The sequence below is a fragment of the Periplaneta americana genome, chromosome 11 (genome assembly GCF_040183065.1).
Source record: "Periplaneta americana isolate PAMFEO1 chromosome 11, P.americana_PAMFEO1_priV1, whole genome shotgun sequence".
NCBI classification, from domain to species: Eukaryota; Metazoa; Arthropoda; class Insecta; order Blattodea; family Blattidae; genus Periplaneta; species Periplaneta americana.
In genome coordinates this window covers 103,167,288-103,181,663 of record NC_091127.1, presented here as the reverse complement: position 1 = coordinate 103,181,663, position 14,376 = coordinate 103,167,288, and the positions used below count along the sequence as shown (strand labels likewise).

General features: G+C 34.2%; 1 protein-coding gene across 4 annotated transcripts in view; it reads right to left on the bottom strand.

Moving 5' to 3' along the window:
- Positions 1-14,376, bottom strand: part of LOC138709217 (uro-adherence factor A-like) — a 1,183,483-nt gene that overhangs the window by 565,365 nt on the left and 603,742 nt on the right. For all 4 annotated transcript variants that reach the window (XM_069839807.1, XM_069839810.1, XM_069839808.1 and 1 more), the window contains exon 3: positions 11,904-11,957. The gene's annotated coding sequence lies outside the window, so the exon portion shown is untranslated. The remainder of the gene's footprint in view (positions 1-11,903; positions 11,958-14,376) is intronic.

Sequence of the window (14,376 nt, the reverse complement as noted above, 5' to 3'; positions counted from 1 at the left end):
TTCCACGACCCTGCGACATAACTACTTGGACGGACAGTAGACAGCAATCTCATTAAATTTATCTGTGCGAATCGGGCAGAAGTGAAGTGATTGCAATACGTAAGTAAGGTACTCTGTTATAGAGTAGGTACAGAATTATTAATTCAAGAGGCAAAGGATTATGGCCCCCCATGTGGACTGATGCTTTGCATTATTTCTTTTGAGGTTATTGTAAAACAGTTATGTTTGTTAAACATCCTACAACAATAGAAGAATTAAAGAATTACATTCCAGAAATAATACATTCAATTTCAGAAGATATGCTTAAAACGTTTTCGATAATATGCACACAAAAGAACTGAAGCCCGTATAGAAATGAACGATCATCATTTTCAACAATTTGTTTAAATATCCAGATTTTGATTATTTTTCAATTTAAATACACTCCATATTGCATGATAATGTGCTATAGACAGTATATTATACATTGCACAATGAATACGTCCGCCTGAATAATTCAGTTATTGAGTAAAAACACTACTTATTGTTAATACTGTACTGTATTTTGAGTAAATAAAAACCTAACGAAAACTATTAAACTGAAAATCGTATAGTTCCTAGTTTACGTAAATGGATGCACTATTTTTCGTCCCCCCTATACGTAGTAAAGTGATTTGTTTGTATTTTACACTAGTACCATCAAACTCCGGTCGTGGTAACATAGTGTTTGCTGTTCTCAACGTTAACCCAAAGGTATAGCCAGGTTAATATTAGAAATTTAGTAAAAACAAAATGATGACCCGGTATTTATGTATACGTATCTATTTTCTTATTTATTATTTGTCTATTTATTATTTATTTAATTAGCTATTCATTTACGTTTCTATTTATTTATTTATTTATTCATTCTGCAAGAGTTAAAGCCGAGATGCCTTCTCTTGCAAATTACTAGAAGTGCAATATGTATTCTAATAATAATAATAATAATAATAATAATAATAATAATAATAATAATAATAATAACAACAACAACAACAACAATAATGTTAGTAGTAATATTTAAATATTAAATCATTATCTAGTAGGTTGAGGAGCATAAATGTAATAAAATATTGACTAACCATGAGAATTTCCTGTTACATAATTACAGGTCATTCGTTATCTCATGAAACCTACTTGCGCGTAAGAGGAAAAAGAAAGTGGATTGAGAAGTTTTCCTCCCTCGCTATGCTTCCACTTGCAGCTAGCTAGCTCACTTATCTCCATCATATGGATCCTTCTATGAGCTACGGCGCAAGCATGTATTGGTTTCTCGACACAACGAATGACCTTATAAGGAATTTACCATTTATTACCAGATTTACTAATCTAATTCTACTTTATGCTGAGCCTAAATGACAATGTATGTAAACACATTGAATAACCTATAAAAATCGGAGAACACAAATCAATTTCATGCAAAAGTAAGTAATTTTTAATTCTTAATTTAAACCGTAGCAGCCTTGCTGAAAGGCGTTATGCCTTGCACTACCTTTACTAAATGAGAGTTGGTTCGAGTCTCCTATGTCCGCCTTGGCCTTCTACTTTGTTTATCTGGGAAGGAACAAATGCGAATCATCTGCAACAACAACGTTGTGAAAAGACTAATAACACAAGGAAATAAGTACAAATATATACCTACTCATTGTTATTATGATGAAGATGATAGAGACTTGAATTTGTTACATAATACGTGAAACATAAGAATGTGTGCATGCTTTTCATAGCGACTGTTCTTGTGTTGGTGCTAAAATTAACAAACATTCTCACAGAGATAGAAAAAAAGTTATTTATTTTTCTTTCACCAAGTTAATAATGTAGAAACAAGTGCTTATACAAATTTTGGTCACTCGAGCGCAATTACGAGGGCCGACCAGAAAGTAAGTTTCCCTGAGACCGTTTACAGAAGGAAACACAATTTCATAGAAAGAGTTGTTGGAACAGATACAGCAGTTGTTGAGCTTTTTTTCAACATATTCTCCTCTGGAACTGAGACATTTGTCATACCATGGGATCAACTTTTGTATCCCTATGCCACCTGAGATTGGAACCAGTGTGTGACAGCCGTCTGCACCTCCCTGTTGATCCCATGGTACGACATATGTCTCAATTCCGATGGGAAATAGCTCAAAAATTGCTGTACCGGTATCTGTTCCAATAAATTTTTCCAATGAAATTGTTTTTTCTGTCTGTTAAAGGCCCCAGAGAAACTTATTTTTTGCGGCTCTCATGTCAGAGACTGTCGGACAATATAACAATTCAAATTTAAATTAAAGAATCACATTCTAGTTCATGGAATTGCTTGTTGAACACCTGTCAGGTTCCGCAAATTCGGCTTAACCCATGACATATAACAAATATTGTAACTATGCTGTTGCAAAATTTACAATTAATATGTAATGTATTTATTGTTATTATTATTATTATTATTATTATTATTATTATTATTATTATTATATTAATATTCTTATTATTATCATCATCATCATCAGTTATCACTATCATTATTGCTATCTCTGTTTTCGTTTATTTATTTTTTTTTCCTGGTATTAGCTCGATGAGAGCTCTATAGTGTTCTTTTGACCCTGTTGACTCTCTATAGGGCTTTAATTTAATTTGTATCATTTTCATGAGCGTTTGTATTTCTTTTTTTGTATTTAAATGTTCTATCTGGTAGGATGGAAGAGTCCGCACCTGTGGAGTAACGGTTAGCGCGTCTGGCCGCGAAACCAGGTGGCCCGGGTTCGATTCCCGGTCGGGGAAAGTTACCTGGTTGAGTTTTTACGGGGTTTTCCCTCAACCCAATATAAACAAATGCTGGGTAACTTTCGGTGCTGGACCCCGGACTCATTTCACCGGCATTATCATCTTCATCTCATTCAGACGCTAAATAACCTAAGATGTTGATAAAGCGTCCTAAAATAACCTATTAAAATAAAAAGAGGATGGAAGAGAAGGCCTAATGGCCTTAATCCTGTCAGATTAAATAAATAAATAAATAAATAAATAAACAAACTTGTAATTGTGCTCGAGTGGCCAAAATTTGTATAAGCATTTGTTTTGACATTATGAACATTTTGGAAGACAAAAAATTACATTTTTATCTGCCCCAATGAGATTGTTTGCTTGTAAGTGAATGTATTTCACATTAATATATACATGTTATGCAATGTACTCAATATACATACACACAAAAAAGAATCTGCATATGCAGATGAGCATGTTTGCGAAAGCTTCTGTTTCTGTCGTGAACTATATATGGTATAAATATATAACTTCCTTAATCCCGTCTACCCAGTACAGGCGTCGTCTACTGAAATGGAATCTGTCCCGTCGGACTCGCTTTCACGTCTCGCAGGGCCACGCGCATTCAGTCCGCAGAATGTTGCGTCACCATGGCAACGCACACCCACCCCGAGGAGCAGTCGTTAGTAGCACGCGAGCATCGATCCCAGGACAGATGTCCTTGACCCTGACCGTGAGCCTCGCATCGATCCTGTGGACCGCAGCCGCCGAGCCGGCATCAGCGCCTCCCAGCCGACAGAGCGCGGCGCACTTCATTCATACCGAGCCATGTCCAACCCATTCAGCGAGGACGGAGTGATTGATTGATTGATTGATTTGCTTTGGCCGTCTGAATGATCCAGATATTGAGTAGCTGACTGATTGGAGGAATGAATTGTTGATTGGATAACTGGCTGATTGATGGAGCGGCGACTAAATTTGGTTGCATTACTGAATCGACTGGTGTATTGAATATAATGGAGAATAACTGGATCATTGATTGGAGCGATCGATTATTCACTTATTTATTTATTTATTTATTTATTTATTTATTTACTCCTGAGCTTCACGGTCCTCTGAGAACCTTAGCTTCCTTCATAATAGTTGCCCATGCCTTTCTATCTTCTGCTGTTTTTTCCATCTTTTAACCTTCATTTCCCCTTAGATCGTTTTCAACAGCATCTAACCATCTTGTTCTAGGCCTACCTCTTCTTCTTATGCCCTCAATTTTCCCATTTAGGGCCTTCTTTACCAATATATCCTCCTTCATTCTTATAACATGCCCTATACATTGCAGTCTTTTCTTTCGTATATCGCCAACTATATCAGTATCTTTGTATAACTTTTGTAGTCCACACCTGTGGAGTAACGGTCAGCGCGTCTGGCCGCGAAACCAGGTGGCCCGGGTTCGAATCCCGGTCGGGGCAAGTTACCTGGTTGAGGTTTTTTCCGGGGTTTTCCCTCAACCCAATACGAGCAAATGCTGGGTAACTTTCGGTGCTGGACCCCGGACTCATTTCACCGGCATTATCACCTTCGTATCATTCAGACGCTAAATAACCTAGATGTTGATACAGCGTCGTAAAATAACAAAATAAAATATAACTTTTGTAACTCATAATTTGTTCTAATTCTCCATATGTCGTTTATTTTCAGAGGTCCACAGATTTTTCTTAATATTTTCCTTTCTCATGTATTTAACCGTAGCATGTTAGCTTGTGACATGGTCAATATCTCACTCCCATATGTAACTACTGGTTTAATTACTGTTTTATAAATTTTAATTTTAATCTTTTACTAACTGCTCTTGATTTAAACACGTTCCTTAACCCACAAAAGCATCTGTTTCTAGCCGCAATCCTATTTTTAATTTCTTCTCCTATTTCATTTTTAGATGTGATTAAGATTCCAAGGTATTTAAAACTAGTTACTTCTTCGAAACTCATATTTCTCAATTTTAATGGTTCTTGTCTTGTATTTTCTATATTCTTATTAATCCTCATGTACTTAGTTTTTGTCTCGTTTATAATCAGCCCTGCTTTGACTGCTTCCTCATTAAATTCTTCCAACACTTCTTGGATCGCTCTTACTGATCTATCTAGTATTAAAACATCATCTGCATAAGCTATGTACTGTCTAGTTCTGTTAAAAATAGATCCATTAGGGTTGATTTCGACGCTTCTGAGTACTTTCTCCAACATAATATTAAATAACGTCGCTGACAATGAATCGCCATGTCTTAATCCTCTCTTTATAACAAATGCATCCGATAACCTTCCTTGTATTCTGACTTTATATGGTGATAATCCTAGGATCATTTGTATCAATTTAACTAGTTTTAAAGGTATACCAAATTCTTTCAACACTTCAATTACATATTATTTATTTATTTATTCATTCTTTAAATCACTGATCGAATCATAGACACGCTGGTTGGATGATCGATTGATCCACAGGAGTAATGAACGATTTGGTTGAGTAACTAATCGACTTTATTGCAAGATTTTTCTTGTCACAGATATAGATGCATTAACCGGAGTTATTTTAATGCCTGGTTTCTGATACACCTCAGTTAACTCTCAGTTACTAACCTGCTCTTATAAATTTAACTGCACTGATAACTTTCATGAGTTTCCGGAAAGTTAAATGTAGATTTATCAGCGCTTGTAACTAACAGTTGAGGTAACTTCAAGTTGAGTATCTATTGTCTTCCATAGATGTCTCCACGAGTATTTTGTTAGTGATTTTTTAGTTATTTATAGTTACTTTTGTTTGCAAAAGTTTTCAGCAGTAATATGGCTGATAAGTACACAGTTAGCTCTGTACAAGTAGATGCAAGGTTTTTTAATTAAATAACCATGTGATAAATCATCTTAGTCGTAATATGATTAAAAAAACAATAATTGTTAGTATTTGATGTGTCCATCGCGGTAAATAATACTAGAGAGGGCTAGATGTAACTTCTGCTTCAAAACTCAACCATATTCAGCTGTGGTGGCTATGGCAGCCATACTGATAAACATGTCAAAATATTTTACATTTGTCCATATGAATGTTTTCATGTATTCAAATCGACTTTTCGGAGTCCGAAATACTATTGGCATTGGTAGAACACCCAAGAATAAAATTGTCCTCGACTGACGACATAGAATCTTTAGTTGATGACGAAAATTAAACTTGAGATGTTCAAAATTGTGTTTACAAACACACATTATTATCCTAATATGTCATAGAAAGTAAAACATTTACCGTAAATTGCGTAAATAAAACGCCAAATTTGTTTAACTATACAGATAATATAGTAAATCAATTTATTGTGATTTATATTATTATTTAATATCGGTTATTATAGTTTACAAAACAATAATGCAGTAGCGTCGCATGTCGGAATTTGTTCGAATCAGTACTAACAGCCAGGTAACTACAGGCCAAAGCATAGTCACCAGTTGAAGCACAGATAACTGTAAAGATGACGATAACTGCTGTTTCGGAAACTCATTTTAAACATATAAGCACGTTAAATCATAGATAACTCTGTATGTACAGGTAACTGTCTTTTCAGAAACTCGGCATTAGTGCCGCAGATCTTTTTGGCACTTTTGAGGAATGAGAAAGTTAGCAAGCGAACCTTTATGGTGGTGCTCCTCTGCAGGGGTGGGTCAAGCAATGGGCTGGGGTAGACGGGGAAGGAGCAACGACACTAAACAAAAGTATGCTCAGTTGCTTAGAAGAAATTGATCTGTAGGTGAGATGCCGCCGATACTTTTTAAATTAAAATATACCAGTGGATGAACAAAATTATACAAGTATACAATTTTATGAAGAAATGAGCAGAGTAGTCAAAAATAAGGTACAGAGAGCAGTAGAGGCAAACGTCTCTAACAAAGGCGAAGAAATAACATGGAGATGAAGGAACATCAATGAGTGCATCAGGAAAAAAAAAACTGTAGATGACAAAAGACCGCTACTAATATCGATGACTTTGACAAATGCGTGATACAACGAACGATTCACGAATTCTATCTTTTGCACAAAATTTCTCCTACAATTTCGAAGTTATTACCCATTCTACGTGAAATCAGCCATCAGTGATTTGTGGGGGGAACTAGTTTAAAGAGTATTTTAAGAGAGTTATAGTTCAAGTGTAAGAAGACGTGGAAAATAATAGAAGTGTACTAATCGAGAGGCAAAGAATATCATCTCTATCAGTTATAAAGTTTAGAGAGAGAGGCCGATCCATCATCTACGGGGAAGATAACTATATACTTAGAAGTCACAATGATAAGAGGATAGGATGGAGATCATAATAACAACAAATTACAACGAAAGCTGTAGTGATAGTGTAGTGGAAAAAAAGTTCTAACAATAACAATAAATGCACTAGGAAGAAAAGGCATATATTACTGTTGATAGTGATTCGTCCGTCGGATGGGGGCGTTAAGCCTGGCAGCCCCCTTATTCTATTCGACAGGAGTACGATACGTGCCAGTACCGGGTTTCCCCTTCTCCCTTCCTCACCGTCATCCTCACTCATTCCCTACACTACACTTTCACGAACACTTACTTACACATACACTCACCTAGTACACGACATAATTCTTCACAGTTACACATCATGTACAGTGTGGCCTGCCGAAGTAGTGTGCAACTTGAAAATGGGTCCAGTTCTGCCATCTATCCGCAGTATGCGGAACCCGAATCACGCAAGTGAAGTGGGTAGGTATTAGATACACACACAATAAACACACAGCCTATAACGTTTTATTAGATTTGGTGTTCGTGACTTATTAGCATTACAGGTCTATTTACACGAGTTCTGAGTGTACTTCTACTGTCACGGCGATTACAGGCGGGTATCAGTTGGGGGCTGCAGCTGGTTGGGAGACAACATGCAAGGTGGATACACTCGCTTTTTTGCTTAACATTTAAAATTTCAGGGGCCAAAAAGATCTGCGATACATCGGCGAACCCATTTACGGCATTTGTTAGGTCTGCTATTACACTATCAAAGTTCTTTAACAAAGAATATGATAAAATATTTTATCAAAGATCTTTGATAAAAGATGGGATTTGGGGTATATTACACTACATAAAATTTTTTATAAAAGATTTTATTAAATATATCCTAAAATTATCAACAAAAGCTTTCCTAACACTTGTTTCACAACAGTGAACATGTGTTTCCAGGATTTGTTGATACTAATATTTACGCATTAAGTTTATAACACCATAAATGAAGACCAGGATTATGCTTGTTTAGCTACATTGATTGACTAGGATAGTGAGTGGATGATTAAATAACTGGAACATTGATTGACTAGTATAGTGAGTGGATGATTAAATAACTGGAACATTGATTGACTAGGATAGTGAGTGAATGGTTAAATAACTGACACATTGATTAACTAGGGTAGTGAGTGAATGAGTAAATAACTGGAACATTCATTGACTAGGATAGTGAGTGGATGATTAAATAACTGGAACATTGATAGACTAGGATAGTGAGTGGATGATTAAATAACTGGAACATTGATAGACTAGGATAGTGAGTGGATGATTAAATAACTGGAACATTGATAGACTAGGATAGTGAGTGGATGATTAAATAACTGGAATATTGATTGACTAGGATAGTAAGTGGACGATTAAATAACTGGAACATTGATTGACTAGGATAGTGAGTGGGTGATTAAATAACTGGAACACTGATGGACTAGGATAGTGAGTGGATGATTAAATAACTGGAACATTGATTGACTAGGATAGTGAGTGGATGATAAATAACTGGAACATTGATTGACTAGGATAGTGAGTGGGTGGTTAAATAACTGACACATTGATTGACTAGGGTAGTGAGTGAATAAGTAAATAACTGGAACATTCATTGACAAGGATAGTGAGTGAATGATTAAATAACTGGAACATTGATAGACTAGGATAGTGAGTGGATGATTAAATAACTGGAATATTGATTGACTAGGATAGTGAGTGGATGATTAAATAACTGGAACATTGATTGACGAGGATAGTGAGTGGATGATTAAATAACTGGAACATTGATTAACTAGGATAGTGAGTGGATGATTAAATAACTGGCACATTGATTAACTAGGATAGTGAGTGGATGATTAAATAATTGGCACATTTTTTACTAGAATAGTAAGTGGATGATTGTATAGGTGACAGGTTTTCTGATTAATGTGTTGAATGGGTGATTAAATTACTGCATGTTGATTCACTGCACTAATGAACGGATGGTTAAATAACTGCATGTTGATTGGTGAATTTTCATGAAGAAGCGAAATTTTTATTGCCTGACATGTTCTAACTTTTAGATTACAAATTATTCAATAGTATTTCAATTATGAACCTCAATCAGAGGATCGTGATCCTTTAATATTACGAATAACATACGTCAAGATCGATGTCTCGGGGTATACTGGCTGTACGTAAAATCTTTCAATAGTGTGTGGCAACTGTTTCTGTATTTCTTATATTAATTAAAGTCTCACTTCTCATTTCTTTTACTAAACTAGTTGCACTTGTCACATTTTGTGACTTCCGATGTTATGCTCACAAAGAGTAGGTCTATAATGACACCGCAATTTTTACATCTTATGCCATTTCCTCCTACTTACTTGTGTGAGCAGGGTTTCCCTCTATTGACATCAATCAAAATGAAACACAGAAATCGCTCGAATCCAGTACCTATAACCTCTGATACTATCACTCACTAAGATTTAGCCAAGAATCGAGGAGCTGGCATGCAGAAAACAATCTCAGGCATCTCATTAACAGCTCAGAACCATTTAAGTTAATAATATAAGATAATTTCTATTTTCTATATCTGTAACGTTATTCCTTTAATTATTCTAATTTTTTATAGTTTAAAACTGGGTGATTTAATAATAAAATTGATAAATTCTTGAGTTTAATTCAGTTTACAATTAGATACACTTATGTATAATTCGAATTTAGCATAACAACATCGGGAGTACAAACTTGAATGGAAAGTGTCTCTTGGGTAAGGAGTGAAAAAAATGAAAACCATTGATCTAGACCAACCAGCCCCCGCAGAGCTAAGGTACTGACTGTGTAAGTGAACATTTCTATAGATTTTAAGCCCGTGTGTTACATGAGTGCTACAGGTCTGTACATAGAGGGATACAGATCCAACACAATTCGATTCCGGAATAAGCAAGTAAAAAATGCACCGTTACATCGCGCTCTGATAATATTGGTACCTAGTGCAACATACCCATATCCGAGGGGCTCCGCTAGTAATAATCCATTGCCAGAAGAGAGAAAATAAAATGTGACGACATGCAACGTAGCCTATAGATTGTAGCGCAGATACACCGGTACTAAAGTTTATACAGAGTGATTCAAAAGCCCGGCGACATAGACAAATTAAACTATTAGTGCAGATAGCGAAAACTGGAAAGAGGGGTAAGTTGTTGGAAATATGTAGTTTTGCATCTAATATGGTTGAATTTTCAACGTACAATTCACCATTGAGGATGTAAACCCACTAGTCTCAATACTGCCAAGTTAGTGCACCTAGTTGTACCGGGTTTTAGATACATACCTATTATTTAACGGAGAAAAATAATTGACATGCAGAATTTAACGCTTATTTAACTTCTCACAGTGCAAAGAACAATTCTTTACATTGATGGCATAAGAATTCAGAAGAATTTAATTCTTTCATGGCGGTTTTTTTTTCCTTCACTTGTACTGGCAACACTGCTAGTTATCTTTTCGTAATTTACCCGATATACTACGTATAATATGAACATTATTGTCATTACTATTATTATATTGTAATAACTGTATTATTGATTTCACAAACTTGACATTACCATGTACAGTACTGGTGTTCAGAAAGAGTATTTTTTCATAGCAGGTATTAAGAATTATTATTTTTTTTTTTAAATTTAAGACAGCAGTTGATTTAAAGTTTCTATCTTGCGCAACTAAAAGTGGTTGAAATTGACTATGGATGATCAAATACAATTTACATTCTTAGCATTACTATTAAATTTTTTTTTATTTTATTTATGTCAAACGTAGCCTATAATACCGGTATCCCACAGTTCAATTAGAAAGAGTATTACGTCATAGAAAATATGAATTATTATAAAATTGTATTTAAATTTAAGCATAGGCTGAAGTGAAATAATGGCATTTTTCACACAAAACAGCAATTTTTTTTGTTTTTACTCTTAAAAATATCTCTATACTTACAGAACATCCTCACAAAATTTCAGAGACTTACGCCCATTACAACACTTGTTTTGGCAGCCATTTTTAAAGGAGTACGCGCTTTAAATCACTTGCAGTCTCTGGTGTTTAACTCCAGTTTTCTCGGCTTGTAGTTCCTACATTTTCGTACATATTCAAAACCTCTGTCTTTCCACAAATTTTGAGCTAGTTGCACAAAATTTTTTTAAAACTTTCCTCAAATCTATATCGTATGAAAACTCGCATAGATATCTCACAATCAGAATGATTTCGAAGGCAATAAAAAATAACAATTTGTACAATCGTGAACATTATTTTACGCATTTCAGCTACAGTAATGTGAACAATTATTTAGACAAAATTAATATACACACTTAAAATTTCTATGCCAATTATTATTAATAATAGCATGTTGAACATAATAGTAAAGTAAAATTTCAGTTTTAAAATAATTTTTATATGAGAATATGAAGAACAATTAAAATTAACTTTATATGAAACACTTTGTAAAAACGTACAAAAAATTTACGAATTCAGGTGAAAATTTGTATGTTCACTATTTATATGACAATAATGTGTGAGCAAAAACTTAAAACTTCAGGTCCAATATTTTAAAATTTTCACATTTCACTTCACTAGAACTGACTGAAACCGTTAATAATAATAATAATAATAATAATAATAATAATAATAATAATAATAATAATAATAATAATAATAATAATAACTAATAATAGTAATAATATATACTATTACTATTACATAATTATTTGATATATCTATCAACCAATACTATGCTTCTTCTATCTCTTGCATACGTATATTGGTGACAATAAATGCTCGGATGTCGAACTCACCTTTCTAAATGTCCAATCCATGCTTTGTGCTATTTCCAGTAGCTTCCCGCCCACCTGAAACAAAAACAGTACGATGTAGCTTCCGGAGAGGAAAATTCTCAGAGGTAACATTAAAAATTGTTTCCACAGATGCAAATTCATGCCAGAATAAAACCAAACGACATCATTACATTCTCATTTCAACATGTTCATTCAGGAAACACATTCGAAGCCAGGAAACGAAATAAAATGTGCTGTAAGACTTGCTCTATAACTTACTGAAACTCGTTGTTACAGAAAAATTGAAGGCAAATTATTGTTGTATATATACAGTGTGTCTCGGAGGAATGTAAAATACTTCAGAATAATAGTTTGGGTTAAACTACATCGATTTAAGCTGATATACCTATATCTGAAGTCTAACGGTTGGTTGGAGAGATATACTGGAGCGTACAGTTCATGGAATCCAAAACAAGGGCAATCTTAGTAATTTGTCTTGTGTAGTTATCTTATTTTCTTGCTGTACTGAGCTTGTGCATAATTATGAAATAAACTTATTGGAACAACACAAGATGCAGCATTTTCAATTATGTATCATATTACAATGTTCTAAAACGCAGAAATGTATCTATAATGCCTCTTTCCATTTAAAAGTTCGCCCATCAATAATTTTCCAACCGTTACATTTCGGACATAGGAATATCTGGTTAAATCGATGTAGATTAACCCAAACTAAATTACCCTGAAGTATTTCATGTTCCTCCTGAGACAACCTATATCACAGAAAAATTATAATTCGCTCTTATGAAACAAAAGTATAAACACAATAGCAACAGTAATCAGAGTACAAAATTTTTGTGAACTCGTTAACAGAATATGAAATCAAAGTGTGCCTGCAAATCGTCTTCAAAATAAGAAATCACTGTATGTGTATAATTCTAACATTGCGGGGTCATGGTAGAAATTGTAAATCTTTGAATACTGAAATAATAATAGTATGAGGAATATTGTGTATAACTGTAATTTCTTGATAGAATATAGATCCATTGTGTACCTGTAATTCTTTGATAGAATAAAGAACCATTGTGCAAATTTAATTCATTGATAGGATACGGAATTATTGTTACTTGTAATTAGTTGATAGGATGGGAATTAAATGAACTGTAATTAGTTTTTAAAATAAGGTAAAGTTTGGTAATATTGTGATGATAATAATAATATTATGATAGTTCTTTTTGAGAATTTTTTTACAATTTTACTGAGCGAGAGGAAGATCGGTTTTTTGCGTCAACGTATTAAGGGAATGTTCGTGGACAAGTTTCTGTACAAAAACGGTCCTTCTCTCGCTCAGTAAAATTGTAATAAATTCTCAGAAAGTACTATCATAATATTATTAGTACCACAACATTACCAACCTATAACATACATACATACATACATACATACATACATACATACATACATACATACATACATACATACATACATACATACGAATTTTGTTCATCAGTATCTATGAATTAATTTGTCTGAAAATAATACACATGAAATACAATAATTTCTAGTGAAGAAATAATCGGTTATTCTTTGAACAAATGTACGCAGTTGCAGATGAAAACTAATATTTCCTTCGTATTTCGTTTGAGTATCACGGAGGAAAACCCTCAAAAGAAACTATGAAACTGATATAGAAGGAAAGTGTTTTCTGCATAGAATTACCTTCAAATTTATTTCTGCTACTTTTGGTTGTGGCTTTTAAGTTCTATCATCTCGACCATAGAAGAATTATTATAGCTGGACGCACGACAGGCAAGTAACAAGAGGGTCATTTTTTGTTAAAGGTCAACCGTCGCTAGTTTCAGGACGTAACCATCTTTCTTTCTTTCCAAATAACTAGGCTTAGTGTCAAATAATACCGTCGAAAGGGAAGCTCTAAATAATAATTATTGCTTCTGTGAAATGTAAGTCTTGCAATTATCATAAGAATCATGATAACTGCTTTATTATTTACATATGAAATGTTTTATTTCAACTTAATGCAGCGAGAAGATAGTTATTTTTTTATATATACCCTTCTCTCATTTTGTGACAATTGCTTTTACTTTCCCAACACGTGATTGACGATTTAAAAGGGAATTAAGCTCAGAGCAAATAGCAAATAATCATATTACTGGTTCATTATTTACATTTCAAATGTTTTGTTTTGATTGAATGCAGTTGGACAGTAGTTATTTTACAATATACTACGAGGTTTGTTTCATAAGTCATGGCAATGTGTTATATCAGCCGATAAAGCTGCACCAATGAAAATCCACTATATGCATTTCATAGCCACTGGAATGTAGGCCTACATCGCAATGCCAGCACCAAATGAGACCCGGACAGGAGCCAATGGTCAGAGGGCAAACGAAAGATGCGTAAATAGAAATCATTATTTTATTATACACAAAACAAAGTACATTGCAATCAGCTAACACCTTTCAAAACAGTCCCC